Consider the following 11231-nt stretch of genomic DNA (forward strand, 5'->3'; position numbering starts at 1 on the left):
GGAAGCAAAAGAGATGCTCTTGTAGTCCAACCTTTGCTTTTTCTTTTCCTCATATGCCCCTTTTTTTTTTTCACTTCTGACTTACTTAATCCTTGCTGAGAAATGTCAATGTAATTAGCTTAAGTTATAATTACTTAAAAGTGGACTTTGTTATAATACCTTGTATCATCTTCCACTTCTCTCCCCCTACCACACTACAAGTACATGAGGGCTCTACTATGTAAATGAAGTGGTGGAGTGGGGAGAAATTGGCTCTTATAAGCTTGAGAATTCATCCACTTCTTACACCTCCATAATTAAGGATACTGATGACACTGGTGCTTACTTTATCTTAAAATTTTGTTCAATAAGATATTTTCAAGGGCTTATTCTCAAGGTTAACTAGATACTGGGACAATATCTTTTTTACCAGTCTTAAAATTGAAGAATAAGTTTATAAAGAACTAAAATAAAAATAACTGACAGTATACTGTACTTTATTTGTTACAAAGTCCATTCACATATATGACCTCTTTTAATGCTCACAATCGCTTGGTAAGATATTATTTTATTTAAATTCTTACGTTAGAGATGAAGGACTTAAGGCAGAGAAATGATTACATAGCCCAAGATTTTGCCCTCAGTAAACAGTGATCCTAAAACTTTGACTTTTATTCACTTATTTGTTGATTCAACTAATAAATAGCTCTTGTCACTAAACATGTGCTAAGCACTATTCCCAACATCAATGAAGTTGCCAAATAAGTAGATGCCTCAGAACTATGATGTACTGCTTGCATAGAGCCATGCAAAGGAGACAGTGGGAGTGAGTGGAGGGAACTATTTAGGGAATGCAAGTAGTGGTGGAAGGAGAGCCAGGGATCATAAGGAGTCTGGAATATGTATCAAAATAAAAGGTTTGAAGGATTTTTTCTCTGATGTGCAATGTGATCAATTTGAATTTTAGAAAGAGTCAATCTAGTTTTAATATGGGTTATGTCAAGAATGCCACACAGGATGGATGCTGCTACCTTATACAAAGGTAGTGAACAAAAGAAAAGAAGAAAGAATGTGGGGGAAGATTATAATTTTCACTTGGAGTGTAGTTTTCTTGTCCAGGGGGCATCCAGCTGGATATATCAGAGTGTAGCTTAGTAGGAAGATCTGAGCTGGAGACACTGTGTGGGAACTATCACTGTAGAGATGAGAGTTAATGAGCTCTCTCATTGAGAATGTGTGGAGTGGGAAGCAGAGAGGGATAATGTAAGGATGACCTTGATCCCTTGAGAGGAGACATGTCACACAGGTCACCCTTTCACACACTGACCCTGTGCCTTTGGGGAAGTAGCAGGATAAGTTGGAAAGGGTACTGGATTGACTGCAAAATGCTGAGATCTCATTCTTGCTCAATTAATAGCTTCTTTATGGGACCTAGAGGAGGGGACTCCTTTCCATTCTGGGTCTCAGTTGTCCTATCTCTGGAAGTGAGGTGTGATTATAGGTTCCTCTCTCAACTTTCTCACCTCTATTAATCTGCGACAGAGTTCCAATGACTGAAGCATTAAGATAAAAGGTAAAGACTGAAATAGATATGGGCACAGTGACTCTGCATTTAGATCAGAACCACCTCTTCTCTGTATGGGAATGGCTTGCAGGGACCAATTTACTCACTAATAATCCAGAGCTCAGGCACTTTCTAAGGATAATATGTTGGGACCTGTTCATTACCTTCCCCCTGGCTCTCATTTAACAATGCTTCCTGGATTGATCTTTTTCTTCAATTGGTCAACAAAGTGACCAAAACAACCAGCATTAGACCCTTACAAAATTATCAAGTATATGCAAATACTAGAGGCCCGATGCACAAAAATTCATATAAAAGTAGGCCTTCCTTGTCCTGGCCTCCAGCACCAGCTTCCCTCTGGCACCTGGGATCTGGGCTTCCCTCCTCTGGCCACCTGGGGCACCCAGGACCCGGGCTGGCTTCTCTCAGGCTGCCTGCAGGCACCCGGGACCCAGGCTGGCTTCCCTCTGGCCCCGGCTTCATCAGGAAGGATGTCGGAATGACGTCGGGAAGATGTCTGGTCTAATTAGCATATTACCCTTTTATTATTATAGATATATAAAAATTATGCACACACTTGCATATCTATATATCTATATCTAAATCTACATTCATGTCTATGTCTCTATATCAAACCATCATTTATAGATACAGATATAAATGTAGATATAGACATTATTGAGCACTTACTATATACTAGTATACCTATAGTATACCTAGAGTAGCTCATTTATTCCTCAAAATAACCATGTGAATTAGAAATTATTTAACTATAAGATTAAAACCAATTTTGAAAAAGTGCAGAAGCTTTCCAAAAAGTCCATGGCAACATGAAAGAACCCAGATAAAAATCAAGCCTCACTCCAAAATCTGTGTTCTTAACTACTATGTTATATTATCTTTAACTAGGAGCCCAGCGGTGCCGCCAACCCACATGCAGCCCTGCTTTGACATCTGAACCTGTCCATGCAGAGATCCAGTGTGCCTGGCCCAGCCCCGAAACCCTCTGGCCTTCACTGGCCACTTCTTCAGTCCCTCAAGTCCCTCAAGTTGCCTGGCGCTGGTCCCACCTTCTCTGGGCGCCTCCCTGCTTCTGCCCCATCTCCAGAGCAACGTGGTGGTTCCGCCCCATCATGGTGCCAGAGGAGAGTGTGGAAGCCTCCTGCCTGCTGCGCTGTGCTCCCTCCCCTGGCAGGTGGGCCGAAGGGCGCTCAGAGTGCAAGTGGTAGGTAACGAAGGACTGGTGAGGGTGGTGCTATAGGCTCTCACTCCTGATGTCCCCGACATGGGATGGTCCCACCTCCTCTGGACGCCTACCTGCTTCGCCCCATCTCTGGAGCAATGCCCCAGCTAATATGCTAATGGTCTGGTCATTACGTGTTACGGTGTCCTGACCATTAGCATATTAGCTCTTTATTAGTATAGATAATGTTTGTGTTAATATTAACTTATTTGTGCTTTAGGATAATAAATGTAAGGAAGCCCTATTACTGAATATCTGACTTTTATGGAAAATGGCAGTAATAAAAGCAACACCCATATAGCTTATCTAAGGATTTTTGACTTTTCCCTTTAAAAAGTTTGTGTAGTCTTTTATATGATGCCATATTTCATCTTTTCATCTTTTACTTTGCTAAGGAGGCTGTGATTTTGATCTGAAACTTTGTCAAGGTTTGTCAGGATATATTTATGATACTTGTTTGCCGTCTTTGAAAATAGTGTAGCATGATTTATCTAACCATTTTCCTCTCTAACCTGAGGTTACTGTTTCTTGTCCTATGTTTTGTCTCCATGTGTGAAAAAACAAAAGACTCCATTGGGGATCATTTTTGCTTAAAATATTCCTTTATAAAGGTGTAACTTGCTCTATACCAGGAGTAGTTTCCCCTCAATAATTTACAAGGAGACCAGTGTTGGCCGATAAAATATGGGAGGCCTAGTTAAATTTGAATTTCACTTGCCCATGGGGCATGTAGAACTTAGGATTCCTTCCACACCAAGTAGAAGGCCCAGAACATGAATTTGGATCCTTTCTCAGCCTCACAGAACCATTAACCATTGCTATTCTACCCAGTGACAGTCTCACCCCAAAGTCTCAGACAGGAGCAGAGAAAGCTGCTGTTTTCAACCTCTTACTCAAATTCTGTAATTTTTTTTGCCCCTTCAAACCTGGCTTTCATCTTAGAATGGGGCCTGTTCCCACCTTTGTCTCCTTTCCCACTTATACTCACTTCCTCTTCTGTCCTGGAAAGAATTAGCCTTCATTTTCTAGGTGGCTGTTCACCCTCTCTACTTCCTTATCATTTGTTGACCAAATAGCTGTAGGAGGAGGTGAAAGATACGTGGGCTCAGTACTTTACATTTAATTTCTATTATAAAGCAACACTGGTTCAATTAATGTGATGAGCCCTATGCTGAAAGCTTTAGAAACATCATCTAACTTGAGAGGTAAGTTAAAAATGGAAAGCTAATTAAAGAATGCAGGCTTTGGAACCAAACCGCTGTTGAAATCTTGGCCATGCCACCTACTAGTCATGTAACTTGGACAAATCACTTAATCATTGTACCTCAGTTTTCTCATCTGCAAAATGGGGCTAATAATAGTATTTATCATATATAGTTTTTGTAAGGATTAAATGAGGTAATAGAAGTAAAGTACCAAAAACTGCCTAGCACACTGTGAAAACTCTATTATTATAGTTTAATTCTCAAAAAATTCTATGAGTTATTCATCATTATTTTCCCCATAAACCACGGCTTAAAAAGTGTTTCTTATTCAAAGTTGTATATCTAGTGTAAGTGGTAGAACAGAATCCATGTGGTTACCAAGTTATCTTGCCAGGTTGAAATGGGGGTTGAGTTAATTATTCACTGCTCTTTAATATATCACAACTTACTTAAGATTTGTCTGATTTGGGAGAAATACTACCTAAGAGAGCTATAAAGTTTCTGATATTTGCAGGTCAGATTTGTAAAGTTCTCCCAACCCCAGAGGATGGAGATGTGGGTTATATGGCTGTTCATTATATTACCGCCTCATGGATTTTATCAGTCATTTGTTTACAAGCTTGTCCTCTCCACTAGACAAGAGAGTGTGAGCTCTTGAGGGCCTAGACCACTGTCTTCCTCAACTTGGTATTCCTGACTGGCAGATGTTTGTTGAATTGAATCAGAATATCTTCAAGTCTGTTTCTTTGAAGTTACTTTTTGAATCCCTCAATATTTCCTAACTTCAAATACTATTAGCTCCATGATATCTGAAAACAACCCTCTTGCTGATTTCATCTTCGCACTTTCTCTGGGGCACCTAAAGGAGATTGGAGCTGGAGGATGCATGTTTTTATAGGAGATGCCGGTGGAGATCTTCTCCTGTGTTCCCGCCACCGACCTGCCCAGCCTGGCCCAGGCCTGCACCAAATTCCACCTCATCCTGCACATCGACAGCATCTGGAGAAGGTGCTGCCGGGAGGAGTTTGGCTTTCGTAAAAACTTGCAGAACCTGGAGATGATCGGTATGTCTTATCGAGAAGTCTATGAGAAGCTGTTCCCATACAGAAACATTTTGGGATTGTGGCAGCTATAACATAGCTATAGAACACTAGTGAATGCAGTGGTGGACGGCTTATGCATTACTGGTTGGAAATACAGGCCTTCCTTTCACACCCATGTGGGTGGCCCCATACATTTCAAGCCCGTGTTCAGAATTCGCCTGATGGAGAGGAAACCAGCCACGGTGGAGTGCATGGAAGGCCTCCACAGCAGGCCCCACAACTGCCACGTGCTGATTCAGAAGGACAGGTTCACCACCCATTGCAACAAGACAGACCACGGAACGGATTTAACAGCAAGACTTAGGGAAGAATGGGAGTGGGTGCTGACGCGGGAGGACAGACTACAGTATGACTGCCTGACCTACAGCCGCCTCTACCTCCCGCCGAGCCACCCGGACGACCTCATCAGGCCAGGCCTCTTTCAATACTACTTAGATGACTTTGGCCTAAAGATTGCCATGCTCAGCTTCCATGGGAAGTATGCCCGGGTCACCGATATCACGGGAGACTCCAAGAAGACGTTAGAGATCCACCTCATGTGCCGCATCCAGCTGTGAGATGGCGAGATCTTCCGCAACTTCAACAAGCTCTCCCGCGTGGTCCAGAAGTTTGATGAGCAGGTGATCCGGGAGCAGCAGCAGCAGCAAGAAGACGGGACTGAGGAAAGCGAGTGCCATGGCTGGAGAGCCCTGCCCAGCCCAGCGTCGGGGAGTCCAGGGCTGCAGCTTCGGAGGAGCAGCCTGTCCTGTTTGTTCTGCCTGTCGGCGTGCTGTCAAGAAACCAGAACTACTCTGGAACGTGCAGGATGTGTTTCTATGGCGTGGACACTGTTGCCTTACTTGGCTCAGCCTACCGCCAGCGCTTCCCTGGAGTCTTTATCTTGTTCGATGAGAATCACTTCGGGTTCATCTGGCTGGAGGCGAAATACTTCTTCCCGTACAGCAGAGTCCAGAACACCTTCCAGAATGTGGAGGCGCCATCCCCGCAGGCTTTCCTGGAGATGCTCAGGAACATTCAGTCCGGACCCCATGGGAGGAGCAGCTTGCATGCACTTTGAAGATTTGACCTCCTGACCAGGTTACCCACCTTTGTTTGTTTTTTTAATCCTCACCTGAGGATATTTTCCCATTGATGTTTAGAGAGAGTGGGGGAGAGAGGGAGAGACAGAAATATTGATGTGAGAGAAACACATCAGTTGGTTGCCTCCTGCCCAAGCCCGGACCAGGGCCAGGCTGGGTAGGAGCCAGCAATTGAGGTAGAAATAAACCTTAGACCAGTGGTCTCAACCTTCCTAATGCTGTGACCCTTTAATACAGTTCCTCATGTTGTGGTGACCCCAAACCATAAAATTATTTTCGTTGCTACTTCATAACTGTAATTTTGCTACTGTTAGGAATCGTAATGTAAATATCTGATATGCAGGATGTATTTTCATTGTTACAAACTGAACATAATTAAAGCATAGTGATTAATCACAAAAACAATAGAGTGGGGCCTTGACTTACGAGTTTAATTCCTTCCGAGACCGAGCTTGTTAAGGAGCTCGTTAACTCAAATTACTCTGTCAACTCAATGCAAAAAATCAGCGGAGAGACAGCTGGTACCTCAAAAAACTGGTTAGTCGGGACACTCGTAAGTCAAGGCCCCACTGTATGTGGGAAGCTGCCTATTGTCTTCACTAGCAGAGAGGTGTGGACAAGGATCCCGGAAGGCTGGTGACCCTTGAGCTCTGGCAATGGTCAGGGCTGTGCACCCACTGTTAGTCTAGACCAGTGATGGCGAACCTATGACACGCGTGTCAGAGGTAACACGTGAACTCATTTTTTTGGTTGATTTTTCTTTGTTAAATGGCATTTAAGTATATAAAATAAATATCAAAAATATAAGTCTTTGTTTTACTATGGTTGCAAATATCAAAAAATTTCTATATGTGACACGGCACCAGAGTTAAGTTAGGGTTTTTCAAAATGCTGACACGCTGAGCTCAAAAGGTTCGCCATCACTGGTCTAGACAATGGTAGCTGAAGCAACTTCCCCATTTATATAAATCCTTGCTGATAGGCTAGTTTGCCTATTACTGGAAATTGCCTGCCTAAGGGCCATTGGTGTATCCCAAACCAGTAAAAGGTTGGTGAGGCCTGAGCACCAGTGTAAGTCCTTCCCCTGGAGTTGGACTTGCCCTCCTGGCCCCCCAGTATTTCCAAAAATAAAAATAAAAAAATAAATAAATGGCGCATGAAGTAGATTACAATGTCTCCAGTTCCTCATTCCTCTTTATAACTACACCCTTTCCTTCATTTCTCTACGTAACTTATTTTCTATACAGTCCTCAGGTCAATTTATTTAAGTTAACACATGTTAAGAAACTACCATTGCCTAAGGCAGTGATGGCGAACCTTTTGAGCTTGGCGTTCCAGCATTTTGAAAAACCCTAACTTAACTCTGGTGCCGTGTCCCACATAGAAATTTTTTGATATTTGCAACCATAGTAAAACAAAGATTTATATTTTTGATATTTATTTTATATATTTAAATGCCATTTAACAAAGAAAAATCAACCAAAAAAATGAGTTCACGTTTCACCTCTGACACGCGTGTCAAAGGTTCGCCATCACTGGCCTAAGGTAATAATCCACGTTCAATGTCTGTTTTACTAGTGGCAGGACTTTGGTAAATTCCTTTACTGATTCTCAGCCTCAGTTTCCTCATCTGATAATACTACTACTGCCTCAAAAGGTTGTTGTGAGCATTAAATAAATTTATGCATGAGAAAACAGTACCTGGTGAATATTCTTATAATTATTTGTTGAGTACTAGAAAGAGAAGGATGAATACAAATGATGCCTGTCCTCAGTGAATATGCAGCATAGTAGAGGAGACAGAGCGTAAACCTATAATTTCAATAATGTGACTGATATGATAGACATGGTACAGCTTGCTATAGAAGTGCAGGAGAAATGCATCTTTGACAGGGGTCTCTAACTTGGTCCAGGTCATTCTGCTGAGCTCTTGACCTATACATCAATCTGCTTAGTGGCCATCACCCGTGGATGTTCCAAAGGAAACTCAGGCACCATTATTTATCCTGTTACCTGAGGGAGATATTTGCCTGTCATTCTAGTGCCTCAACCTCACTGTTGCCCAATCAATCACCAAGTCTGGCAGCTTCTTCCTCCCTAATCTCTTTCACAGCCAGCTGCTTCTCTCCATCCTCACTGCCATCAGCTCTGTTTATAAGAACTTCATCTTCCCCTAGATTAGTGCAATTGCCTCCCAATTGGTCTTCCTTCCTCCAATATTGCTCCTTCTGCCTTGTGTTTGCTCTGCAGCCTGAGGGATCTTTCTAGAGCGTGGAGCTGATTGAATTATTCCCTTAGTGAAAACTCTTAAATGCCTCTCCATTGCTTTAGTATAAAGTCCATGCCTCAGAGGCAGCATGGGATGCTCTTTATGCGCCGGCTTCTCCTGTGGCCGCACTCTTTTCCACAGACAGGGCCTGCATGCTGAGCAGCAGGCAGTCCTGGAACATGGCAAGGCCCTGCCTCTCTCACTTTTGCAAATGTTCCTCTGATGCTTTTCTTTCTGATTGGACAGGGACTTAGTAGTGACTTCATTACTTAAGACTTGGAAACCTGTGGAAACAAGCAAAATACAATAACTCACTTGTAGAATTCTCTCATTTTTTTTAATATGGAACACTTCACGAATTTGCGTGTCATCCTTGCACAGGGGCCATGCTAATCTTCTCTGTATCATTCCAATTTTAGTATAGGTGCTGCCGAAGCGAGCACTCATTTCTAAAGAGTATACACAGAGACCATTTTTCTCTTCATGTTTTCCCTATCCTTTTGGTGTGGATGTGGGCTCCCATCACCTGAAGTAATAACATTTGAACTTTAAGACCACTAATAAATGTTAAGGTAATTATGGAAGAGCCTGACCTAGACCCCTTTTCTTACAAAAATACATAATTTCAGTTTATTAAATTCTTTTAATTATAGGAAAAATATGACATGTCTTGAATCTGTATTTCTTATTTTTAAAATATTGTGCTAATAAATCCTAATGCTACATTACAAAGGGTTTCAGCAAGACTGTAATCACTATAATCTCTCTGAAGGAGCAGAACATGTAAGTGCCAGTCATTCCTTATTAACCCACTCTTTGATTATCTCAAATACAGTACCCTTTATTTTTATTATAGGTCCATTATCTAGGATAATTGATGTGTTCTTTATCTCTGGTTCTCTTTCATGTTGGATTATTAACTGTCTCTGTGACATGCGTATGTGACCTCAACTGAATTTTTTATTTTGCTTATTTCTCAGAAACTAGAATGGTTATTGGTTATTTTGGTTTTCTAAATTTGAAAGAGGACTTTCTCTCAAAGCAAATCTACTTTAGAGAGTATCTCAGCTAATAATCGGCCTAGCGATAAATTCTTCAAAAATAGTTATGTCAAGATGTTTGACCTTTATTTTTTGGACTTAAGCCAATAGTCTGATTTGATTTATTAAATAAAGACCTTTGACCAAACAATATTAAATCATATTACTTCCTAAAATTTTGATGAAGTGCTTAATGGAAAAAATTAAAACACCTGAAAATAAATGCTAAAACTCCTCTATGGGTCAGAAATCTAGTTAATGAGAAAGAGAGTCCTTTCTCTAAAGGACACTTATCCTTAAGTAGCTTAGCTAAGTAATGATCATGGGAATAATACTCTGGCCTATAAAAAGGAGTTAATTGCATTTTTTCACCTTCAACTGAGCAGATACACAAATCTACCACTGTATTTTTTTCCAGTATTAACTATCAAGTATCTTGGTTAAGAATTCTGTGTGACTTATGTTTGGATGTGATTATTGATGATTAGCATGAGGTTCATATTGTCATGCAGTTATTTATAATAGCTTCCACTATTTTTGTGTGTGTGCTATAATTATACTTTAGCCATGTTAAGGGGATAGAGCTCTAACAGAATTTTAGTAAAATCATAGAAGTTATCCTTTCATAGTAATGTAGCCCAGGTGGCTGAGGGCAGATGTAGTTATGGTGGCACTCACTGTCTAATGGCTCTGGGAGAGGGAGTACATGGGGCAGAAGAGACAGGAAATCTGTAGGTGGAGATAGGTGTATGTGTGGAGGGAAGGAAAATGGTGGGTCCTACCAGTGGGTTTTATTTAGTTTCCTCCTGAAAGAGGACATCAGTGATTAATGAGGATTATCGTTTTCCCCCCAAAACCATTCTCTCTCATTTACTGTTGAGGTCTAGCCCCAGCAGGTCCAAGGGTCCCCAAAGGTGTGGACAGAGTCGGCGAAGAAGGAATGACACGGAGACAGCGTTCAGTTGATCAGCAGCCTAGCCAGGATCTCTAGCCAGGATCTCCAGCCAAGTTCTTCTTTTATTGTCTTGTTACATCTGTATTTATACCAGTTGATTTTAATCCTGTCAATTTCTATTTCAAAGGTTAGGGTGTTTCTTATCTCCATTCCAGGGAGTAAAGATTATGTAGATTAAGGGTGATTGTTTGTAGTTAAATTGATTAACTACCCGCCTGGCATTTAGTTAAGGGGTTTTATTCCCTCCCTAACTTCAGGGAAAAATCCCTACCTGGGGAAACAACCTTTCTCGGAGAAGTGACCTTGGTTAAAACACATAGCGCCAGAAGGTGAGCAAACATATTAAGAACATTATGCCATATACGCCAGGTCCCTTGAAATATACGCTGTGCAGATGTTTCTTCCTTTCAGCGACTGTGTCAAGCAGCAAGGATGGACCAGCTTCCAGCAATATACATGAGTAATTTGTGTTCTGACGACCTGACCTAGACCCCTTACCTTATGACACTTTTCCTGTTCTTATGTTAATAGCAAATTTGCCCCTTCTTGCTTAGTGTTACATTACCAAGGTCACTTACATTAGCTGACAGCACATACCACTATGCCCAGATAGCTTTTCTTTGCCTCAGACCTCTCTCCAGGTTTCATAGAGGTACAGGAAAAATTTCAGTTTTCCCTGACACAATAAAAAGAAATGAAGAAGAGGGAGGTATTGCAGGAACTATTTCTCCTTCCCTGTGAAGTTTGTCTTTGCCCTCCACTATGTTCCTAGCTGCATTTAACCAATCTTTTAC

General features: G+C 41.5%; 1 non-coding gene and 1 pseudogene across 1 annotated transcript; one reads left to right on the forward strand and one right to left on the reverse strand.

Annotated features, from left to right (window-relative positions):
* Nucleotides 1–6151, forward strand: part of LOC111827128 — a 10168-nt pseudogene extending 4017 nt beyond the window's left edge.
* A 2627-nt stretch (nt 6152–8778) lies between these two features.
* LOC111827133 lies at nt 8779–8885 on the reverse strand. Its single transcript, XR_002830634.1, has one exon. It is a non-coding gene; the product is annotated as a U6 spliceosomal RNA (small nuclear RNA).
* Between the last annotated feature and the right edge of the window lie 2346 nt (nt 8886–11231).

The sequence above is a fragment of the Myotis lucifugus genome, unplaced genomic scaffold (assembly GCF_000147115.1).
Source record: "Myotis lucifugus unplaced genomic scaffold, Myoluc2.0 scaffold_135, whole genome shotgun sequence".
NCBI lineage: Eukaryota > Metazoa > Chordata > Mammalia > Chiroptera > Vespertilionidae > Myotis > Myotis lucifugus.